Source organism: Pongo pygmaeus, chromosome X (assembly GCF_028885625.2).
Source record: "Pongo pygmaeus isolate AG05252 chromosome X, NHGRI_mPonPyg2-v2.0_pri, whole genome shotgun sequence".
Classification (NCBI taxonomy): Eukaryota; Metazoa; Chordata; class Mammalia; order Primates; family Hominidae; genus Pongo; species Pongo pygmaeus.
In genome coordinates, this window is record NC_072396.2 from 77157059 (window position 1) to 77177907 (window position 20849).

The 20849-nt window shown below is 41.2% G+C and overlaps 1 pseudogene; it reads left to right on the forward strand.

Annotated features, from left to right (window-relative positions):
- Positions 1-362: 362 nt before the first annotated feature.
- LOC129024245 (alanyl-tRNA editing protein Aarsd1-like) overlaps positions 363-20849 on the forward strand; it is a 129451-nt pseudogene continuing 108964 nt past the window's right edge.

Below are 20849 nucleotides of genomic sequence, written 5' to 3' on the forward strand. Positions count from 1 at the left end.
GTGAGATAACAGAAGTGAATGACAGCTTTGTCTATCATACTTGTGAGGTAAAGTTAATGAGAGTGAGAGATCTGGAAATAGGGAAGAAAGAAAGGAGTCGAGGCAAAGCTGAAAGAAATTTGGGTTGGGAAAGGAAAAAAGAAATGAAGAGAAAGAAAAAGGAAAAGGGAATTTCAAAAGAGATGAAGGCTGTGAGAGGAAGTGCAACAGGTCAGGAAACTGGGGGAGGGTCCACGGCAACGGCTGGGGCACGTTGCCGGCGGAGGCATTTAGGTAGTGCACGGCGGCTGGGCGCCGGACCTGTTTGGCTGTGACGCCCACCCCCGGCTTTTATCCGCCTATGCCCTAGAGCTAGTGGAAGACCTAAGATGGCGGCGTTTGCGCGGGGTGTAACCACTGCGTCCTTACGGGGGTTGCAAGGCGTCCGAAGTATGAGTCCACTAACAAAAGTCCAGAAACTCGCCAGTTAATAGTATTGTGGTGAGTGATGAGCCTCACGTTGGCTAGAGAAGTGGCCGTTAGCGAGGCTACACACTTTGGGATCGCGTGGCCTGAGTCGGGGGAGTAACCGGCCTGTATTCCATTTTTCTCTCTCCAGTCTCTTCAAAATATCGGAAAATAATTTCTTTCTCGCTGATCGCCTAACTTCTACTGACGAGGCTAGGAAGTTGCAGAAGCTAGCTCCTAGGAGAGATATATGGGTCGTTCTTTCCTTTTTCCTTATTTAAATGGGTTTTTATTGACACCATGTCGCGCCAAAATGGATTCCATCTCCTCAGAGCTTTCCTAGGAACAGCCTAACCTCTTGGGCCTAACTTTATTTTTTTTTGTTCTGCCTTTCATGTCCAAACTTTTTAGTTTTAATTAATTTGTTTGTAACGTATTCATTATGCACTAGATTAAACAATTTTTTTCTGTGCCCACTATACCCCAAATGTGGAGTTTTGGGCAAAAACTTAACATTTGTTCTTGAAGCATCTCAGAGGGGTGTGTGTGTGTGTGTGTGTGTGTGTGTGTGTGTGTGTGTGTGTGTGTGTGTGTGTGTGTGTATATATATACAGATAATCTTTGGGGGGCTTACATCTCAGAGGTAGGTGGGTGTGTGTGTGTGTGTGTGTACAGGTAATCTTTGGGGGACTTACATTGCCAGGTTGATTACTCACTAAGAAAAGAGCTAGATTTCCTGTTTTCAAATCTGTTGGCGAAATTAAATTTATGTTAAGCATAGCATGTTTACTATATATATGGGGAAGACAGTTAAGAGTGACATCTAATATGTTGTTAAATGCTTATGTGGTTAAAGTAAATTTCATGCATTACCGCGGAGTATGAATTGCTGCAACCTTTTAGAAAAGAATCTGGCAATATTTAGGGAAATAAAAAATACAGATATCACTTGAACAAAAACTGGAATTCAAAAGTCTGTCTTTTAAGAATCTATCCTACAGAAATAAAAGTACCAGTATATAATGACGCATGAACAAGGATACTTTTGTACTATTTTGTTCTTGTGACAACTGGAAACAAGCTGTGTATCCATCAATAGGAGAATGAGTAAATTTTGGTACATAAATATTATGGACTATTTTGACTTTTGACCTAGAGGATCTTATGATGGATGGTTATGTGAGAAAAGTAAGTTGCGGAATAGTCTAGTATGAGTCCATTTTTTTTTTTTTTTGATGGAGGGGGTGATGAAGGAATGCAAGATTAACTTCTTTATCTTTTGGAGGGGACTTTAAATATATTATGAAATACTTAAGACATATACGAATATATAAGGAATAATACAGTGAACCTCTCTTCTCACCACCCAACATAAAAAAAATCAAACATTAACGTGACAGTTGAAGTTCTCTGTGTACCCATCCCTGATTGCATCTCTCTCTTCTCTCATCCCCAGAGGTAACCGTTATTAAACTTAGTGATTTTTACCATGCATTTCTTAAACTTCTGTGACATAGCAACTTCTAGCATGGATTATTTTTTGTAAATATTGAAGATGAATTTTTTTAAAAAGTCAGTGAAAGAAAGCAAGTGTCTGACTTTTTTTTTTTTTTTTTTTTTTTGAGATGAAGTCTTGCTCTGTTGCCCAGGCTAGAGTGTAGTGGCGCAATCTTGGCTCACTGCAACCTCCACCACCCGAGTTCAAGCGATTCTCCTGCCTCAGCCTCCGGAGTAGCTGGGATTGCAGGCGCCTGCCACTGTGCCTGGCTAATTTTAACTTAATTTTAATTTATTTTATATATATAGAGAGAGAGAGCGGGAGAGAGACAGACAGACATGGAGTCTCGCTCTGTCACCCAGGCAGGAGTGTAGTGGCTCGATCTCGGTTCACTGTAACTTCCGCCTCCTGGGTTCAAGTGATTCTCATGCCTCAGCATCCAGAGTAGCCGAGATTACAGGCACTCCTTGCCACGCCCGGCTAATTTTTGTATTTTTAGTAGAGCCTAAAAATTTATATTGGCCAGGCTGGTCTCAAACCCCTGACCTCAGGTAATCTGCCTGCCTTGGCCTCCAAAGTGTTGGGATTACAGGCATGAGCCACTGTGCCCGGCCTTATCTGACTATTACTGTAACAGTGGCCAATAAAAATTCCTTCTTTTCTTTTTTTTTTTTTCCCTTGAGCCTAGAAATTTCTTAATTGAGGGGAGAATCTAGCAAGCAGTTGAGTCAAAGGGTGTAGATTATACCGTAGTGGTAAAGAAAGTAAGCAGCTGGCAGTGAAAGCAATCTCAAGCAAATAATGAATGTTCCATGAACAAGATGCCTGAATTGAAAAACAGAACAAAACCAACTAACCAAACAAAAAACAATCCGTGGATCCTAACTCAAATCCAAGGTGATTTGAACCTGCACTTGTAATTAGACAAAATCTATGAACTTCAGTTGCCTTGGAGGCATCTGAGGGAAATGAGGTTGCATGTAGATGAATCGGTTGTTTCTGACATCATGTTAGTGTGAATACATTTAGCTGCTGTGTGCAAAACATTTTAGCAATCATTTAGGTCCAGGACGTGGAATTTATTAGTGGAACAACCCTGTAAACAGCGGTTAGAACATTAATAATTTTATTTTATTTATGTTTTATTTATTTTTTGAGACGGAGTTTCACTCTTGTTGCCCAGGTTGGAGTGCAATGGTGTGATCTTGGCTCACTGCAACCTCCGCCTCCTGGATTCAAGCTGTTCCCCTGCCTCAGCCTGCTGAGTAGCTGGGATTACAGGCATGTGCCACCGCACCCAGCTAATTTTGTATTTTTTAGTAGAGATGGGGTTTCTCCATGTTGGTCAGGCTGGTCTTGAACTCCTGACCTCAGGTGATCCGCCCACCTCGGCCTCCCAGAGTGCTGGGATTGCAGGCATGAGCCACCGCGCCCAGCCAGAACATTAGTTTTAAACTTCCTAACCCTTGGGAGAAGGCAAAACACTTGATGAAATCTACATAAAGACTAAAACATTTTACCAATTTTGCGTTGTTTGTTTGAAATTGCATTGACGACTGGTATGTTAATTTTGTATATATTTTTATGAGAACAATGTTGGACATCATTTAATTTTTGTTAGGTTTTTTTAAATTGATTAGTGATTGGTTCATTTGCAGGAACTGACTTAGTATTCAAGGATACAAATTGTTAAGAGAATATGTTACAGAGAAAAACTTGACAAGCTAGACTTAGATTTTTGTCATTAAAGATAATTTGTGGGATGTGATTTTTATAAGGAGTTACATTAAATAGAATGTCTTACACAGATTTAAGAGGTTAATATAAAATTAAGAGGAAGAGTTCTTATAAAATATTCTTGAGGTATGATAAAATTATACTTGTGGAGTATATCTTTGAATAACATTTAAAAGCAAACTGATACTTTCCAGGTAAAATAATTATCAACATAACTTTTTAAAAATAATTCATAGTACCTCAGGTTATTTCTATGTTTGACACATTAACTTAAAAGAAAAAAGGAAAATGGTGATTAGTTAATGCCATACACACTGGACAGAAAAGAAACTTAGCTCTTCTGGATTCCTCTCCTTATTTTGCAGCAGGGTAAATGTAACTTTTCTTATGTAGCTAGATACTGTCTTCCAGTGCTGTTGATGTTGTACTGTTTTAGCAATGAAGAGATTGATACGGGCTGATTGGGGGCTAGGGAAAGTGAAGCAGCAGAACCAGAACAGAGTGGACATTTAAAGGGTACTAATAAGTAAATAATTATGTGAAGTAGCATACTAGCCGAAATGCATAACTCAAAGATAATCGGGAAGCGTATTATCTTTTCTTTTTTTTTTTTTTGAGACGAAGTCTCGCTCTGTGGCCCAGGCTGGAGTGCAGTGGCGCGATCTTGGCTCACTGCAAGCTCCGCCTCCCGGGTTCACGCCATTCTCCTGCCTCAGCCTCCCGAGTAGCTGGGACTACAGGCGCCCGCCACCACGCCCAGCTAATTTTTTTGTATTTTTAGTAGAGACGGGGTTTCAGCGTGTTAGCCAGGATGGTCTCAATCTCCTGACCTCGTGATCCGCCCGCCTCGGTCTCCCAAAGTGCTGGGATTACAGGCTTGAGCCACCGCGCCCGGCAGGGAAGTGTATTTTCTGAAACATAACCTAAGAAAGTATAAATGCTGCCTTGTGCCTATAATCCTGGTGACAAGAGCAAGACTTCGTCTCAAAAAAAAAAAAGTATAAAAGCTCCTTAAAGGATGTTTCAAAATAATGAATAATATTAATTTCTATTTTGTATATTCACAAGTGTTCTTTCTAGAATAATTATTTGCTTAATAGAGTGGATGTTTAGTTGGTGAGAAATGAATTAATAGGTTAGTGATTTATTTGTATTATCTGTTATGAAAAATTTTAGACATTCACATGAAAGTAGAGAGAATAACATAAATGAATTTCCGTATATGGATCACTTAGATTTAGCAACCGTTATGATTTTGCCTTACTTGCCTTTTCCCCGAAAATACTGTAAAGTAAATTACAGTCATCATGACATTTTCTTCTAAATAAGTCAGTATAAACATATAATAAACAAGGACCTTTTTCTATATAGTCACAATGCCATCACTATACATAGTAGGATTAACAGTAATTCCATAATTTTTTTTTTTTTGAGACGAAGTCTTGCTCTTGTCACCCAGGCTGGAGTGCAATGGTGCGATCTCGGCTCACTGCAACCTTGACCTCCCGGGTTCAAGTGATTCTCCTGCTTCAGCCTCCCGAGTAGCTGGGATTACAGGGGCCTGCCACCATGCCTGGCTAATTTTTGTGTTTTTGGTAGAGACGGGGTTTCACCATGTTAGCCAGGCTGGTCTCGAACTCCTAATCTCAGGTGATCCATCTGCCTCGGCCTCCCAAAGTGCTGGGATTACAGGCGTGAGCCACCACGCCCGGCCGTTCCTTAATGTTTAACACCCAGTGCATATTCAGATTTTCCCAGTTGTCCGCAGGATGTCTTTTATAGCTGCTTTCTTCAAACCAGGATCTGTTCAGAGACCACACATTGCATTTGATTTTTATGTCTTTTGAGCCTTTTAAAATTTAGAGCAGTTCCCTATAACCCCTTCTTTTGTTTGTTTTATGAAATTGGCTTGTTGAACTTCACAAAACACGAGTTGGGGTCATGCCAACTGTACTGTTAGTGATTAGTTTACATATAGGGAAAATAATTTGTGAATGTTGGTCCATTCACTCTGCCAGCTCTACCATGGCAGCATTTCCAGTACCAGGAAAGCAAACCAGGGGATCTAGAACTGAGCATTAAGAACTCTCCCCTATCCAGTGAAAGAGATAAGAATGCCAGTTGTGAGAAAATTGAAGGGGAAACGGAGAATGTCAGTGTATTGAACTTTTTTTTTTTTATCCATTTGAAAGGTATTTTTTTTTGGGTGAACTATTTGTTAATATTCTTGGTCCTGTAAAAAAAAAAAAATGGTGTTTGGACTTTTTCTTATTGTAGATACTCTTTATAAATTAAGGAAATTCACCTTTTTTTGTTATAATGTTGCAGAGTTTTTTTTTTTGAGATGGAGTCTTGCTCTGTCACCAGGCTGGAGTGCAGTGGCACGATCTCGGCTCACTGCAAACCTCCGCCTCCCAGGTTCAAGCGATTCTCCTGCCTCAGCCTCCCGTGTAGCTGGGACTACAGGCGTGTGGTACCATGCCCAGCTAATTTTTGTATTTTTAGTAGAGACGGGGTTTTACCATGTTGGCCAGGATGGTCTCGATCTCTTGACCTTTTGATCCGCCCGCCTTGGCCTCCGAAAGTGGTGAGATTACAGGCGTGAGCCACTGCACCCGGCCTGCAGATATTTTTTTCAGTTAGCTACTTTTCTTTTCACTTAATAGTATTTTTTTACTTAATTGCGGCACAATACACATTAGTGTTTTAGCCATTTTAAAGTATACAATTTAGTGGCATTTCATACATTCACAGTGTTGTGCATCCATCACTGCTATCTAGTTCCAACAGATTTTAATCACTTCTAAAAGAAACCCTGTACTCATTCCCTTTGCCCGCTATCCCATGGCTACTAATTTGCTTTCTGTTTATGGATTTGCCTGTTCTGAATATTGTATACAAGTGGGATCATATACAGTAGACCCTTGAGGAATGGGGGGGGCGGTTAGGGGCACCAACCCCTTATACAGTCAAATCTGCATAAAATTTTTAATTCCACCAAAACTTAACTAATAGCCTACTGTTGACTGGAAGCCTTACCAATAACATAGTCAATTAACACATACTTTCTATGGTAATTTATTATCTACTATATTCTTGCAATTAGTTAGAGAAGAAAATGTTATTAAAAATCAGAAGGAAGGGAGAGTATATTTACGATTCATTAAGTGGAAGTGGATCATCATGAAGGTCTTCATCCTTGTTGTCTTCATGTTGAGTAGGCTGAGGAAGAGGAGGGGTTGGTCTTGCTGTCTAGGGAGTGGTAGAGGTGGAAAAGATGGAGGAGGCAGGAGAGGCAGGCACACCTGGTGTAACTTCTACTGAAAAAAAATACATAAAAGTGGACCCACGCAGTTCAAACCCATGTTCAGGGGTCAGCTGTAATACGTGATCTCTTGTGTCTGGCGTCTTTCATTTAGCATAACATCTTCAACATTCATCCATACTGTAGCATATAATTTGTACTTAATTCCTTTTTATAATTGAATAATCTATATATGAATGTACCACCTTTTGTTCATCAGTTGATGAATGTATTTACATGCATTTAAATAACATTTTTTTTTTGGTTTTTTTTTTTTTTTTTTGAGACGGATTCTCGCCCAGGCTGGAGTGCAGTGGCGCGATCTCGGCTCACTGCGACCTCCGCCTCCTGAGTTCAAGCGATTCTTCTGCCTCAGCCTCCCGAGTAGCTGGGATTACAGGCACACACCACCATGCCCGGCTAATTTTTTTTGTATTTTTAGTAGAGACAGGGTTTCACCATGTTGGTCAGGCTGGTCTGGAACTCCTGACCTCGTGATCCGCCCTCCTCGGCCTCGCAAAGTGCTGGGATTATAGTTGTTAGCCACCGCACCCAGCCAAGAAAATGTATTTAAAGAAAATATGGGGCTGGGCATGGTGGCTAACACCTATACTTCCAGCAGTGTAGGAGGCCGAGGCCGGCAGAATGGTTAAGCCCAGGAGTTTGAGACCAACCTAGGCAGCATGATGAAACCCCATCTCTCCAAAAAATACAAAAATTAACTGGGTATAATGGCGTGCACCTGTAGTCCCAGCTACTTGGGAGGCTGAAGTGGGAGGATCGCTTGAGCCTGAGAGGTAGAGGTTGCAGTGAACTGAAATCATGCCACTGCACTCCAGCCTGGGCAACCGGGTGAGGGTCTATCTCAAAAAAAGAAAAAAGTAAGACAATGTGGTATAAATTGGGGATGGTGAAGGGACATAAAGAAAAGTTAGTTTCTACACTGGACTTGAATTAATAAAATGTTGACAGCCGTAAAATGTAATAAGTAATGTATATATATAATGTGAAGCAACCACTAAAAATGCCATGCATATATGCAAAAACTCTAGAGAGGAATCAATTTTCTAAAATGTTCAGCTAACTCACAGAAAGGCAGATAAAAACAGACAAATGGAAAACTAAGAACAAAGGAAAAATAAACGCAGACTTAAACCCTAACATATGAACAATTACATTAGATTTAAATCATTTAAATGTACCATTTAAAAGATAAGAGATTGTCAGAGTGGCAATGACGTAACTGTGTTAATATGAGACTTACTTCAAATATGACTATATAGGCTGGGTGTGGTGGCTCACACCTGTAATCCTGGCACTTTGGGAGGCCGAGGTGGGTGGATCACCTGAGGTCAGGAGTTCAAGACCAGCATGGCCAACATGGCAAAACCCCATTTCTACTAAAAATACAAAAAATTAGCGGCGTGGTGGCACACACCTGTAGTCCCAGCTACTCAAGAGGCTGAGGCAGGAGAATCACTTGAACCTGGGAGGCGGAGGTTGCAGTGAGCCGAGATCGTGCCACTGCACTCCAGCCTGGGAGAGAGAGTGAGACTCCATCTCAAAAAGCAAACAAAAAAACCCCCCAAATATGACTGTATAGGCAGATTGAAAGTAAAAGGATGGGCAAAGATATACCATGCAAACTTTAATCAAATGAAAGCAGTACTGGCTATGTTAGATAAAGTAGGCTTCAGACAAATTACTATAGACGAAAGAGGGATGTTTTATAATGAAATTCACCAAGAAGACATGGCAGTTCTAAAGCACCTGTATCAAACAATAGAGCTACAAAATATGTGAAGCAAAAACTGCTAGAACTGAAAGTAGAAATAAACAGGTCCATAATTATAGTTGGAGAGTTCAGCAGCTTTCTCACAACAACTGGCAGAACAATTAGAAAATCAGCAAGTACACAGTTCAGCAATGTAATAAACCAACAAGATCTAATTGCCATTTATAGAATGCTCAACAACTGTAGAATTATTACATTTTGAATATATATATTGTGTGTGTGTGTGTGTGTGTATATATATATATATATATACACTTTGAGACAGTCTTGCTCTTGTCACCCAGGCTAGAGTGCAGTGGCGTGATCTCGGCTCACTGCAACCTCCGCCTCCTGGGTTCAAGCGATTCTCCTGCCTCAGCCTCCCAAGGAACTGGGATTACAGGCGCCCGCTACCACGCCCGGCTAATTTTTGTATTTTCAGTAGAGACGGGGTTTCACCATGTTGGCCAGGCTGGTCTCGAACTCCTGACCTTGGGGAATCCGCCCGCCTCAGCCTCCCAAAGTGCTGGGATTACAGATGTGAGCCACCGTGCCTGGCTGACCCCAAATACTTTTACAAAGTATTAACACATTGATTCCAGCAATATATGAAAAAAATTGATAGACCATGACCAAGTTGGAATTTTTAGAGTTATATAAGATTGGTTCAGCAATTGAAAATCAATCTTACGGATATGTAAGATGGGTTCAGCATTTGAAAATCAGTCAATATAATGTACTATATCAACAGTCTGAAAAACAATCATAATTGATTATATTGATGCAGAAAAAAACATATGACAGAGTCAAATACCTATTCTTGATAATGATTTTCAGAAAATGAGGAATAGGTATCTATAAAAAACCTGTAGCTGATATTATACATAATGGTGAAAAACTGACTCTTACCCCTAAGATCAGGAAAAAGCAAAGGATGTCCATTCTTACCTTGCTTATTCAACATAGTAATAGAAATTAAAGCCACTGTAGTGAGGTAAGAACAAGAAATAAAAGACATCCCAATTGGAAAGAAACACATTTGTCCGTATATGCAGATGGCATGATTGTCTATGTAGAAAATCTCAAGGAATCTAAAAAACAACCCCCAAATTTCTAGAACTAACGAGTTAGTAACACCACAGGCTAAAAGATCTACACACAAAAATGAATGAATCATGTTTCTTTTTTTTTTTTTGAGATGGAGTCTCGTTCTGTGGCCAGGCTGGAGTGCAGTGGCATGATCTCGGCTCACTGCAATCTCTGCCTCCTGGGTTCAAGTGATTCCCCTGCCTCAGCTTCCTGAGTAGCTGGGAATACAGGCATGCACCACCATGCCCGGCTAATTTTTTGTGTTTTAGTAAAGACGGGGTTTCACCATGTTGGCCAGGCAGGTCTTGATCTCCTGACCTCATGATCTGCCTGCCTTGGCCTCCCAAAGTGCTGGGATTACAGGTATGAGCCACTGTGCCCGGCATGAATCACATTTCTATATACTAGCAATTTAATATGTGGAAACGGAAATTATATACAAAGTACCATTTACAAGCACTGCAAAGAAACACAACATTTAGACATAAGTAAACATGTACAGGACTTGTATTTTGTAAATTACAAAATGCTGGTGAAAGAAACTCAGGAAGTCTTATATAATTGAAAAGACTTATCATGTTCATGACTTGGGAAACTCAACATAGTAATGATGTCAGTTCTCCACAAATTGATAGGTTTAATGGAATTTCTATTTAAATCCTAGTATGTTTTTGTAGATATAGAAAAGCTTATTTTAAAATGTATGTGGAAAGGCACAGGCCTTAAAATAACTAAAACCATCTTGAAAAAGAGTACATTGGTAGAATCATTAACTTGACATTAATGCCTAGTATATTCCTATATTAAGACAGTGTTGTATTGGTGGAGGGATGGACACATAAATCAGTGTAACATAATTGAGAACTGAGAAATGGACATATACAATTAGGCCCAACTGAATTTTGACAAACGTGGAATAGCAGTTCAGTAGTGAAAGAAAGCCTTTTTAACAATGGTTCTTGACCAATTGTCCATCTATAGGCAAAAAGATGAACCTGAGTCTCATATCTAATACAAAAATGTACTCAAAATGAATTAGAGACTTAAATGTAAAACTTAAAACTATAAAACTTTTAGAAGAAAACATAGGAAATCTTCAGTTTGTGCTAGGCAAGGAGTTCTTACACTTAATGTGCTTAAAAGGATGATCTGTAAAAGGAAAAATTGATGAATTAAATTTTATTGAAGTTAGAAACTCTTGTTCTGCTAAAGACTCTGTTAAGAGAATGAAGAGAAGCTACAGAGTAGGATAATTTATTTGTAAACCACATATCTTGCAAATTAATTGTATTTAGAATACATAAACTCTGGAAACTCAGTAAAAAAGCAACCATTCCAATTAGAACATGAGCAAAAGAAGAGATTGTTTCATGGAAGAAGTTACACAGATGGCAAATAAAAGGATGTTTAACATTATTAGCCATTTTGGAAATGCACATTAAAATCACAACAGAAATCACTGTACACTTATCAAATAGTCATAACACCAAGTATTGGTTAGGATGAAGAGAATCTGGATTACTTATCCACTGCTGATTGGAATGTAAAATGGCATAGCCACTCTGGGAAACTGTTTGGTAGTTTCTTATTAAAATAAACCTGCAGGCCAGGTGAGGTGGCTCACTCCTGTAATCCCAGCACTTTGGGAGGCAGAGGCAGGCTGATCACCTGGAGGTCAGGAGTTTGAGACCAGCCTGACCAACATGAAGAAACCCCATCTCTACTGAGAATACAAAAATTGGCCGGGCGCAGTGGCTCACGCCTGTAATCCCAGCACTTTGGGAGGCCGAGGTGGGCGGATCACGAGGTCAGGAGATCAAGACCAACCTGGCTAGGATGATGAAACCCCGTCTCTACTAAAAATACAAAAAATAAGCCGGGCATGGTGGTGGGTGCCTGTAGTCCCAGCTACTCAGGAGGCTGAGGCAGGAGAATGGCGTGAACCCGGGAGGCGGAATTTGCGGTGAGCAGAGATCGCGCCACTGCACTCCAGCCTGGGCGACAGAGCAAGACTCCGTCTCAAAAAAAACAAAACAAAAATTAGCTGGGCGTGGTGGCGCATGCCTGTAATCTCAGCTACTCGGGAGGCTGAGGCAGGAGAATTGCTTGAACCTGGGAAGCGGATGTTGCGGTGAGCCGAGATTGTGCCATTGCACTCCAGCCAGGGCAACGAGCGAAACTCTGTCTCAAAAAAACAAAAACCAAAACAACCACAAACCTGCAACTACCATATGACCCAGCATTTTCATTCTTGAGTGTTTATCCCAGAGAAGTGAAAACTTATGTTTATGCAAAAATTTGTATATGAATGTTCATGGCATCTTTGTTCATGATAGTAACAACACAGAAGTGCCCAGATGTCCTTTAATGGGTGAATGGCTAAACAAGTGGTGGTGCTTTCATAACATAATACCACATAGGAATGAAAAAGCTGATGTACAAAACAACCTGGATGAATTCCCAGAGAATTATGCTGATTGAAAAAAGCCAATCTCTGACATATAGTTACATACTGTATTATACTATTTACATAATATTCTTTTTGTTTCTTTTTTTTTTTGAGGTGGAGTCTCACTCTGTCGCCAAGGCTGGAGTGCAGTGGCACGATCTCGGCTCACTGCATCCTCCACCTCCTGGGTACAAGCGATTCTCTGCCTCAGCCTCCCGAGTAGCTGGGTTTACAGGCGCCAGCCACCATGCCCGGCTAATTTTTGTTTTAGCGATTCTCCTGCCTCAGCCTCCCGAGTAGCTGGGACTACAGGTGTGCGCCACCATGCCCGTTTAATTTTTGTATTTTTAGTAGAGACGGGGTTTTACTATGTTGGCCAGGCTGGTCTTGAACTCCTGACCTCCTGATCTGCCCACCTTGGCCTCCCAAAGTGCTGGGATTACAGGCGTGAGCCACCGTGCCCGGCCTGATACCTTGTTTTCTACAAGAATGTTAGGTTAACTGATAGGGAAGTTGTCATTGAGTAGACATCAGATAATGTTTTTGGGATAGGGCAATAAGCCATAAGGTGGGGGCAGATCTAGGGGAACATCTAGCTGAGGTGGTGGCCAATAGTTTTCTTTTTTTTTGAGAAGAAGTCTCACTCTGTTGCCCAAGCTGGAGTGCAGTGGCATGATCTCGGCTCACTGCAACCTCCACCTCCCGGGTTCAAGCGACTCTCCTGCCTGAGGTTCCCGAGTAGCTGGGATTACAGGTGCCCGCCACCATGCCCGGCTAATTTGTGTATTGTTAGTAGAGATGAGGTTTCACTATGTTGGCGAGGCTGGTCTTGAACTCCTGACCTTGTGATCCACCCGCCTTGGCCTCCCAAAGTGCTGGGACAAGCGTGAGCCACCGCCCCCAGCCAACAGTTTTCAATATGTGGACCTTTCAAGGGATCTGCAAAGTGAAAGCTGTTCTTCTTAATACTAAGTTGTTTTTACTGTATTGACATCTTTACTGATGGTGTTGAAGCAGTGGAAAATAAACATTTTACCTGAATACAAATGAAGGTAGTGGCACCAAATTGTATCAGTAGTCATTGTATTCTTCACCCCACACCTGTAGTTTTTCTAAAAAAAAAGTCAGTTTCTTTTAAGAATGTCGTTGATGAGGGTGGGGCACTGTGGCTTATGCCTGTAGTCCTCCCTACTTCGTAGGCTGAGGTGGGAGTCTGAGGCGGGAGGATTCCTTGAGTCCAGGAGTTCGAGGCTAAGAGTGACCTGTGGTCGTGCCACTGCACTCCAGCCTAGGTGACAGAGTAAGACTGTCTCAAAAAATGTCTTTGATGAGCAGTAAAGTTACTAGTTTTATTAAATATGGACCCTTGAGTACGTGTCTTCTTAATGTGGTGTGATGAAAAGGGAAGTATGCGTGAAGCAGTTCTGCAAACTGAATTTTAAATTATCTTGAGGAAAATCACCTGTAACCTTGTCAGCAAGCTGTACTGCTCACTTTTTAAAATTTACAACATTACACTTAGAAGAATAACTAATAGACAAGCTACAGTTTTTTACACTTGGGTATTGACCAGATATGTTTTTCTAAATAAATGGGCTTATCCTTTCAAGGAAAACAACTGATAGTACTTGTTGCCTATTTTAAATTAGCTTTCAAACAAAATTTAGAATTTTTGTATACTTGTATCTACCTCTGTGAACTCGATAGCTTCCCAGTACTTAAAGACTTTTCTGTTAACATGAGATTTTAAAGAAAGTGGTTTTTAAATATTGCTTAATGAAATATGTCAACATTTGAAACATCTGCATTGCTCAGTGAAACAATATTTTGTAAATGATCCATGTAGGATGTTAAAAATCATGCAGGGCTGGGCGTGGTGGCTCACGCCTGTAATCCCAGCACTTTGGGAGGCCGAGGCAGGTGAATCACCTGAGGTCAGGAGTTTGAGACCAGCCTGGCCAACATGGTGAAACCCTGGCTCTACTAAAAATACGAACAATTAGCCAGGCATGGTGGCAGGCACCTATAATCCCAGCTACTCGGGAGGCTGAGGCAGGAGAATTGCTTGAACCCGGGAGGTGGAGGTTGCAGTGAGCCGAGATCACGCCACTGCACTCCAGCCTGGGTGACAGAGCGAGACTCCATCTCAAAAAGAAAAAAAAACACAAAACAAAACAAAACAAAAAACCAAGGAGTATGACTGCTGGTTCATATGGTAAGAGTATATTTAGTTTTGTGAGAAACCACAAAACTGTCTTCCAAAATTGCTGTACTGTTGATGCATTCCCACCAGCCATGAATGAGAGTTCCTGTTGCTCCACACTCTCAACAGCGTTTGGTGTTACCAGTGTTTTGGATTTTCACCATTCTAATAGGTGTGCAATGGCACTGTTTAATTTGCAACTCCCTAATGACATACAAAGTTGAGCATGTTTTCATGTTCTTATTTACCATCTGTATATGTTCTCTGGCGAGATTTCTGTTGAGATCTTTTGTCCATTTTAAAAATTGGGTTATTTATTGAGTTTTAAGTGCTGTCCATATGTTTTAGGTAACAGTCCTTTATCAGTTATGTGTTTTGCAGATTTTTTTTTGACTTATCGTTTCATATTTTAACGGTGTCTTTTGTGGAGTAATTTTTTTTTAATTTTAATAACATTTAGCTTGTCAATGATTTCTTTTATGGATTATGCTTTTGGTATTGTATCTAGAAAGTAATTGCCATACCCAGTGATGTCTAGATTTTCTCAAATGTTGGAGTTCTATTTACAGTTTTGCGTTTTACATTTAGGTCTGGCATCCATTTTGAATTAATATTTGTGAAGGGTGTAAAGTTTGTATTAGATTCATTTTTTGGCATTTGGATATTCAGCTATTCCAACACTATTTGTTGCTCCATTGTATTGCCTTTACTTCTTAACGATTAGTTGAGTATATTTATGTCCCTATCTGGGCTCTTTATTCTGTTCCATTGATCCATTGATCCATTCCTTCACCAATTTCACACTGTCTGGATTACCATAGCTTTTTATTAAGTCTTGAAGTCAAGCAGTGACTATTCTTTTTTTTTTTTTTTTGAGACTGAGTCTCGCTCTGTTGCCCAGGCTGAAGTGCAGTGGCACAATCCTGGCTCACCGCAACTTCCGCCTCCCTGGTTCAGGCGATTCTCCTGCCTCAGCCTCCCAAGCAGCTGGGATTACAGGCACATACCACCACGCCCAACTAATTTTTGTATTTTTAGTAGAGACGGGCTTTTACCATGTTGGCCAGGCTAGCCTCGAACTCCTGACCTCAAGTGATCTGCCCGTCTTGGCCTCCCAAAGTGCTGGGATTACAGGCGTGAGCCACTGTGCCTGGTGCAGTGACTTTATTATTTCCCCTTCAATATTGTGATGGGTATTTGAGTCTTTTGGCTCTCTATATAAAATTCATAATCAGTTTGCTGATATCCACAAATATGCTGGGAGTTTGGAATTGCATGAAATCTATAGATGAAGTTGGGAAGAAGTGACATCTTGACAGTATTGTCTTTGTATCCACAAACATAGAATATCTCTCCATTTGTGTAATTTTTTTTTCTTTCATTAGACTTTTGTAGTTTTTTTTTTCATATAGATCTTGTATATATTTTGGTAGATTTATACCTAAATATTTCATTTTTGGGGCCGCTAGTGTATATGCTATTTTGTTTTTAATTCCAAATTCCACCTGTATATTGGGAAGCAATTCGCTACTCTGTGTGTGTGTGTGTGTGTGTGTGTGTGTGTGTGTAATTCCAAATTCCACCTGTTCATCGCTGGTATATTGGGAAGCAATTCGCTACTGTGTGTGTGTGTGTGTGTGTGTGTGTGTGTGTATTTTTATATATATATTTTTTGAGACGGAGTTTCACTCTTGTTGCCCAGGCTGGAGTGCAATGGCGCGATCTCGGCTCCCCACAACCTCCGCCTCCCAGGTCAAGCGATTCTTCTGCCTCAGCCTCCCTAGTAGCTGGGGTTACAGGCATGTGCCACCATGCCTGGCTAATTTTGTATTTTTAGTAGAGACAGGGTTTTTCCATGTTGGTCAGGCTGGTCCCGATCTCCCGACCTCAGGTGATCCGCCCGCCTCGGCCTCCCAAAGTGCTGGGATTACAGGCATGAGCCACCCTGCCTGGCCTTGCTACAGTATATGAACCTTGGTTTTTTTTGGTTGTTTTGGAATGTCTACATAGATGATCATGTTATCTGTGAATAAAGACAGTGTGAGTTCTTCCTTCCCAATGTGTGTACCTTTTATTTCCTTTTTTTTTGTCCGATTTCATTAGGTAGGACTTCCAGTACAATATTGGAAAGGAGTGGTGAGAGGAGACATGCTTGCCTTGTTCTTGATCTTAATGGAAAGGTGTTCAGTTTCTTACTTTTTTTTTTGAGATGGAGTCTCACTCTTGTTATCCAGGCTGGAGTGCAATGGCACGGTCTTGGCTCACTGCAACCTCTGCCTCCCGGGTTCAAGCGATTCTCTTGCCTTAGCCTCCCTAGTAGCTGGGATTACAGGTGCCTGCCACCACACCTAGCTCATTTTTAAATTTTTAATAGAGACGGAGTTTCACTATGTTGGCCAGACTTGTCTCGAACTCCTGACCTCAGGTGATCTGCCCGCCTCTGCCTCTCAAAGTGCTGGGATTACAGGCGTGAGCCACCGCGCCCAGCCAGTTTCTTACCTTTAAGTATGATGTTAGTTGTTAAGTTCTTTATAAAGTTGAGGAAGTTCCCCTCTATTCCAAGTTTTCTGAGTTGTTTTTACTATGAATGGGAGTTGGGTTTTTTGAAATGCTTTTTCTCCATCCATTTAAATGATCATGTGATTTTTCTTCTTTAGCCTGCTGATATTATGGATTACATTAGTAGATTTTCAAATGTTGAACCAGTCTTGTATACCTGATATAAACCCCACTCGTTCATAGTGTATATTATTTTCTCCTTCTCTGTGAGTTTTGGCACCTTGTTTCTTTCAAGGTATTGGTCTATTTGGTCTATTTTACCTTTTTTAGTGGTTGCCCTAGAGCTTGAAATATGTATTTACAAGTCCATTTTGAAGTAACACTGCATTACTTCATTGATAGTGCAAGTACTTTTTAATAACAAAATAGTTCTAATTCCTCTTTTTTCTCCCTTATGTCTTTGCTATCATTCATTTCATATATACATAAACTATAATCATTGAATATATTGTTAGTATTCTTATTTTGAACAAACAACTGATTAATTAAGAATAAAATAATAAAAGTTTTTATAATATCTTCACTTATTCCTTTTCTGATCAAGAAGAAATTCTTCTTCCTTTCTTTATGTAGATCCCAGTTTCTGAGCTATATAGTTTTCCTTTTCCTTGAAGAACTTTTTTTGAAAAACATTTCTGATAAGCTAGATCTACTTACAACAAAGTCCTTCATTTTTTTTTGTCTGAGAAAGAGTATTTCTCCTTTAGTTTTGAAGGATGATTTTGCAGGTACAGAATTCTAGGGTTTTTTTTCTTCCTCTCTCTCTAAAAACTCTTAAGTAGTTCAGTCTTCTTGCTTGCATGTTTTCTGAGAAGTCAGATATAATTATCTTTACTCCTCTATGGTAAGGTGTTTTTTTCTCCACTAGGTGGTTTCTTTGAAGATTTTTTTCTATATCTTTGATTTTCTGCAGGCTGAGTAGGATATGCCTAGGTGTAGTTTTGTTTGTTTGTTTTGGCATTTATATTGTTTGGTGTTCTCTTAGCTTCCTGAATTTGTAGTTTGGTGTCTGACATTAATTTGGGGAAAATTCTCCATCATTATTGCTTCAAATACTACTTCTTTTCCATTTTTTCTCCTTTTTCTGTTATTCCAGTTACATGCATGTTACAACTTTTATGGTTGTTGCACAGTTCTTCAATATTCTGTTCTTTTTTTTTTTTTTTTTTTTTGGGACGGGGTCTCACTCTGTTGCCCAGGCTGGAGTGCAGTGGCACGATCTCAGCTCACTGCAACCTCTGCCTACCAGGTTCAAGCAGTTCTCTGCCTCAGCCTCCTGAGTAGCTGGGATTACAGGCGCCTGCCACCACTGCCAGCTAATTTGTGTATTTTTAGTAGAGACGTGGTTTTACCATCTTGGCCAGGCTGGTCTTGAACTCCTGACCTCGTGATCTACCTGCCACGACCTCCCAAAGTGGTGGGATTACAGGCGTGAGCCACCGCGCCTGGCCTGTTGTTGTTGTTGTTCTTTTTTTTTTTAGTCTTATTTCTCTTTGATTTTTAGTTTTGAGAGTTTTTATTGACATATCCTCAAGTTCAGAGATTCTTTTCCTCAGCCGTGTCCAATGTACAGAGTCTATCAAAGTCATTCTTCATTGCTGTTGTAGTGTTTTAGATCTTTAGCATTTGTTTTTTATTTTTTCTGCATCTCTGCTTATATTACACATGTATTTTTGCATATTGTCTACTTTTTTCCTTAGAGCCCTTAGTATGTTTATCAAATCGGAGTTATTTTAAATTTCCAGTATGATAATTTCAACACCCATGACATATCTGTCTGGTACTGTTGCTTGCTATTTCTCTTCAAGCAATGTTTTTTACTTTTTAAAATGCCTTGTAATTTTTTTTTTTTTTTTGAAAGCCAGACATGATGTATTGAGTGAAAGGAACTCTGGTACACAGGCCTTTAGTGATGTGGTGGTAAGATGTATGGTAAGTGGAAATGTTCTGTATACCTATGATTAATTCTTAGTCTTTTAGTGAGCCTGTGCTCCTGGGCTGCGAACTTTGCAACTGCTTCTCAGTCTTTTCTATCCCCCACTTATACGGGATATGATGGCTAGAGGGGGCTGAGTTGGGTAGTTCCTTTACCCCAAGAGAAAGGCTAGAGGGGCAGGTAATGGGTATTTCCCTTTCTCCAGGTCAGTTAGGCTCTAATTAAGTAGTTTATCTTGAGTGGAGGCCTTGATATGAACAGAATGCTGTCATGTATTTCAAAATGGTTGTATGTTCTTCCCCTGCTGGAAGTGAGACAGGAAAAGTTCCCTTGTTCCCCTCGCAGGGCACACGATGAGGGTGAGGATTGCTTCTTCAGTGCCTGCTGGCTCAAACCTCTAGGTGGAGCATGCAGCCAGGCAGGCTGCGGGGCTCTGACCCCACGGCAGTGTCTAGGGTTGAATTTTATTTTTGTTTTTTGAGATGGAGACTCCTTCTGTTGCCCAGGCTGGAGTGTAGTGGTGCAATCTCGGCTCATTGCAACCCCCGCCTCCCGGGTTCAGGCAATTCTCCTGCTCAGCCTCCCAAGTAGCTGGGATTACAGGCGTGTGCCACCACGTCTGGCTAATTTTTGTATTTTTAGTAGAGACAGGCTATCACCATGTTGGTCAGGCTGGCCTGGAACTCCTGACCTCGTGATCCGCCTGCCCCAGCCTCCCAAAGTGCTGGGATTACAGGCATGAGCCACTGCACCCGGCCCTCTAGGAGTGAATGTTTACAGCTGAAGCCCCAGTGGGCATTTGTTACAGAGTGCTCTTTTAGTTTAGCCGTCCATAGGTGGCTTGTGTTAGTCAGCTCAGTTAAACCCCCTGCCTTATGGCAAGGACAGAGAACTTTCTGTATCCTGGGGTTCTTGCCTTGTTGTACCGGAAGAATCGGATTACACGTGGGCTTGAGTGCAAGGTTTTATTGAGTGGAAGTAGCTCCAGCAGATGGGGTTGCCAGAAGAGATATGGTTTTCCCCTGGCGTCAGGCTGCTTGGTTGCCCAGGCTCTCCTCCGACTGCCTAGGCCAAACTCCACGTCATTCAGCCGGTCATTTGATGGCCTGCCAGCGTCTGTTGGTGTGTTCTTCCACTGGCATCCTCCCCTCGACGTCCTCTTGACGTCCAGCCGCTTGTGTCTTCTTCTGCTGCTGTGTTCCTTTCAACGTCCAGCTGCTTGTGTCTCTGCCTGCTAGGGTCTTGGGGTTTTTTTGTTTGTTTGTTTGTTTGAGATGGAGCCTTGCTCTGTCATCCAGGCTGGAGTGCAGTGGTGCGATCTCGGCTTACCACAACCTCCACCTCCCGGGTTCAAGTGATTCTCCTGCCTCAGCCTCTTGAGTAGCTGGAATTACAGGCACCTGCCACTAGGCCTGGCTAATTTTTTTTTTTTTTTGTATTTTTAGTAGAGTCAGGGTTTCACCATGTTGGCCAGGCTGGTCTTGAACTCCTGACCTCAGGTGTTCACCCGCCTCGGCCTCCCAAAGTACTGGGATTACAGGCGTGAGCCATTGCGCCTGGCACATTACTTCTTTAAGTGTGGTTTTCTTTAGTTCTCTGAACATGTTTGTATTAGCTTCTTTGATGTCGGTGTCTGCTGTGTTTGAGATCTGTGCTTTTGCGTTGGCGAGCCCCAGCGCAAGGGTAGTTTCAGTGATTTGCAAGGACCCACAGGACTGGCGTATAATTGTACTCATGGCTATGAGTTATTCCTGTGAAAGGATACAAAGCAAAATCAGCGACGGGAAAAGATGCCTGGGGCTAAAGTTTGTTAGAGCCAGGTGCAAGCCTCCAAGTGTTCTCTTCCAAGTGTG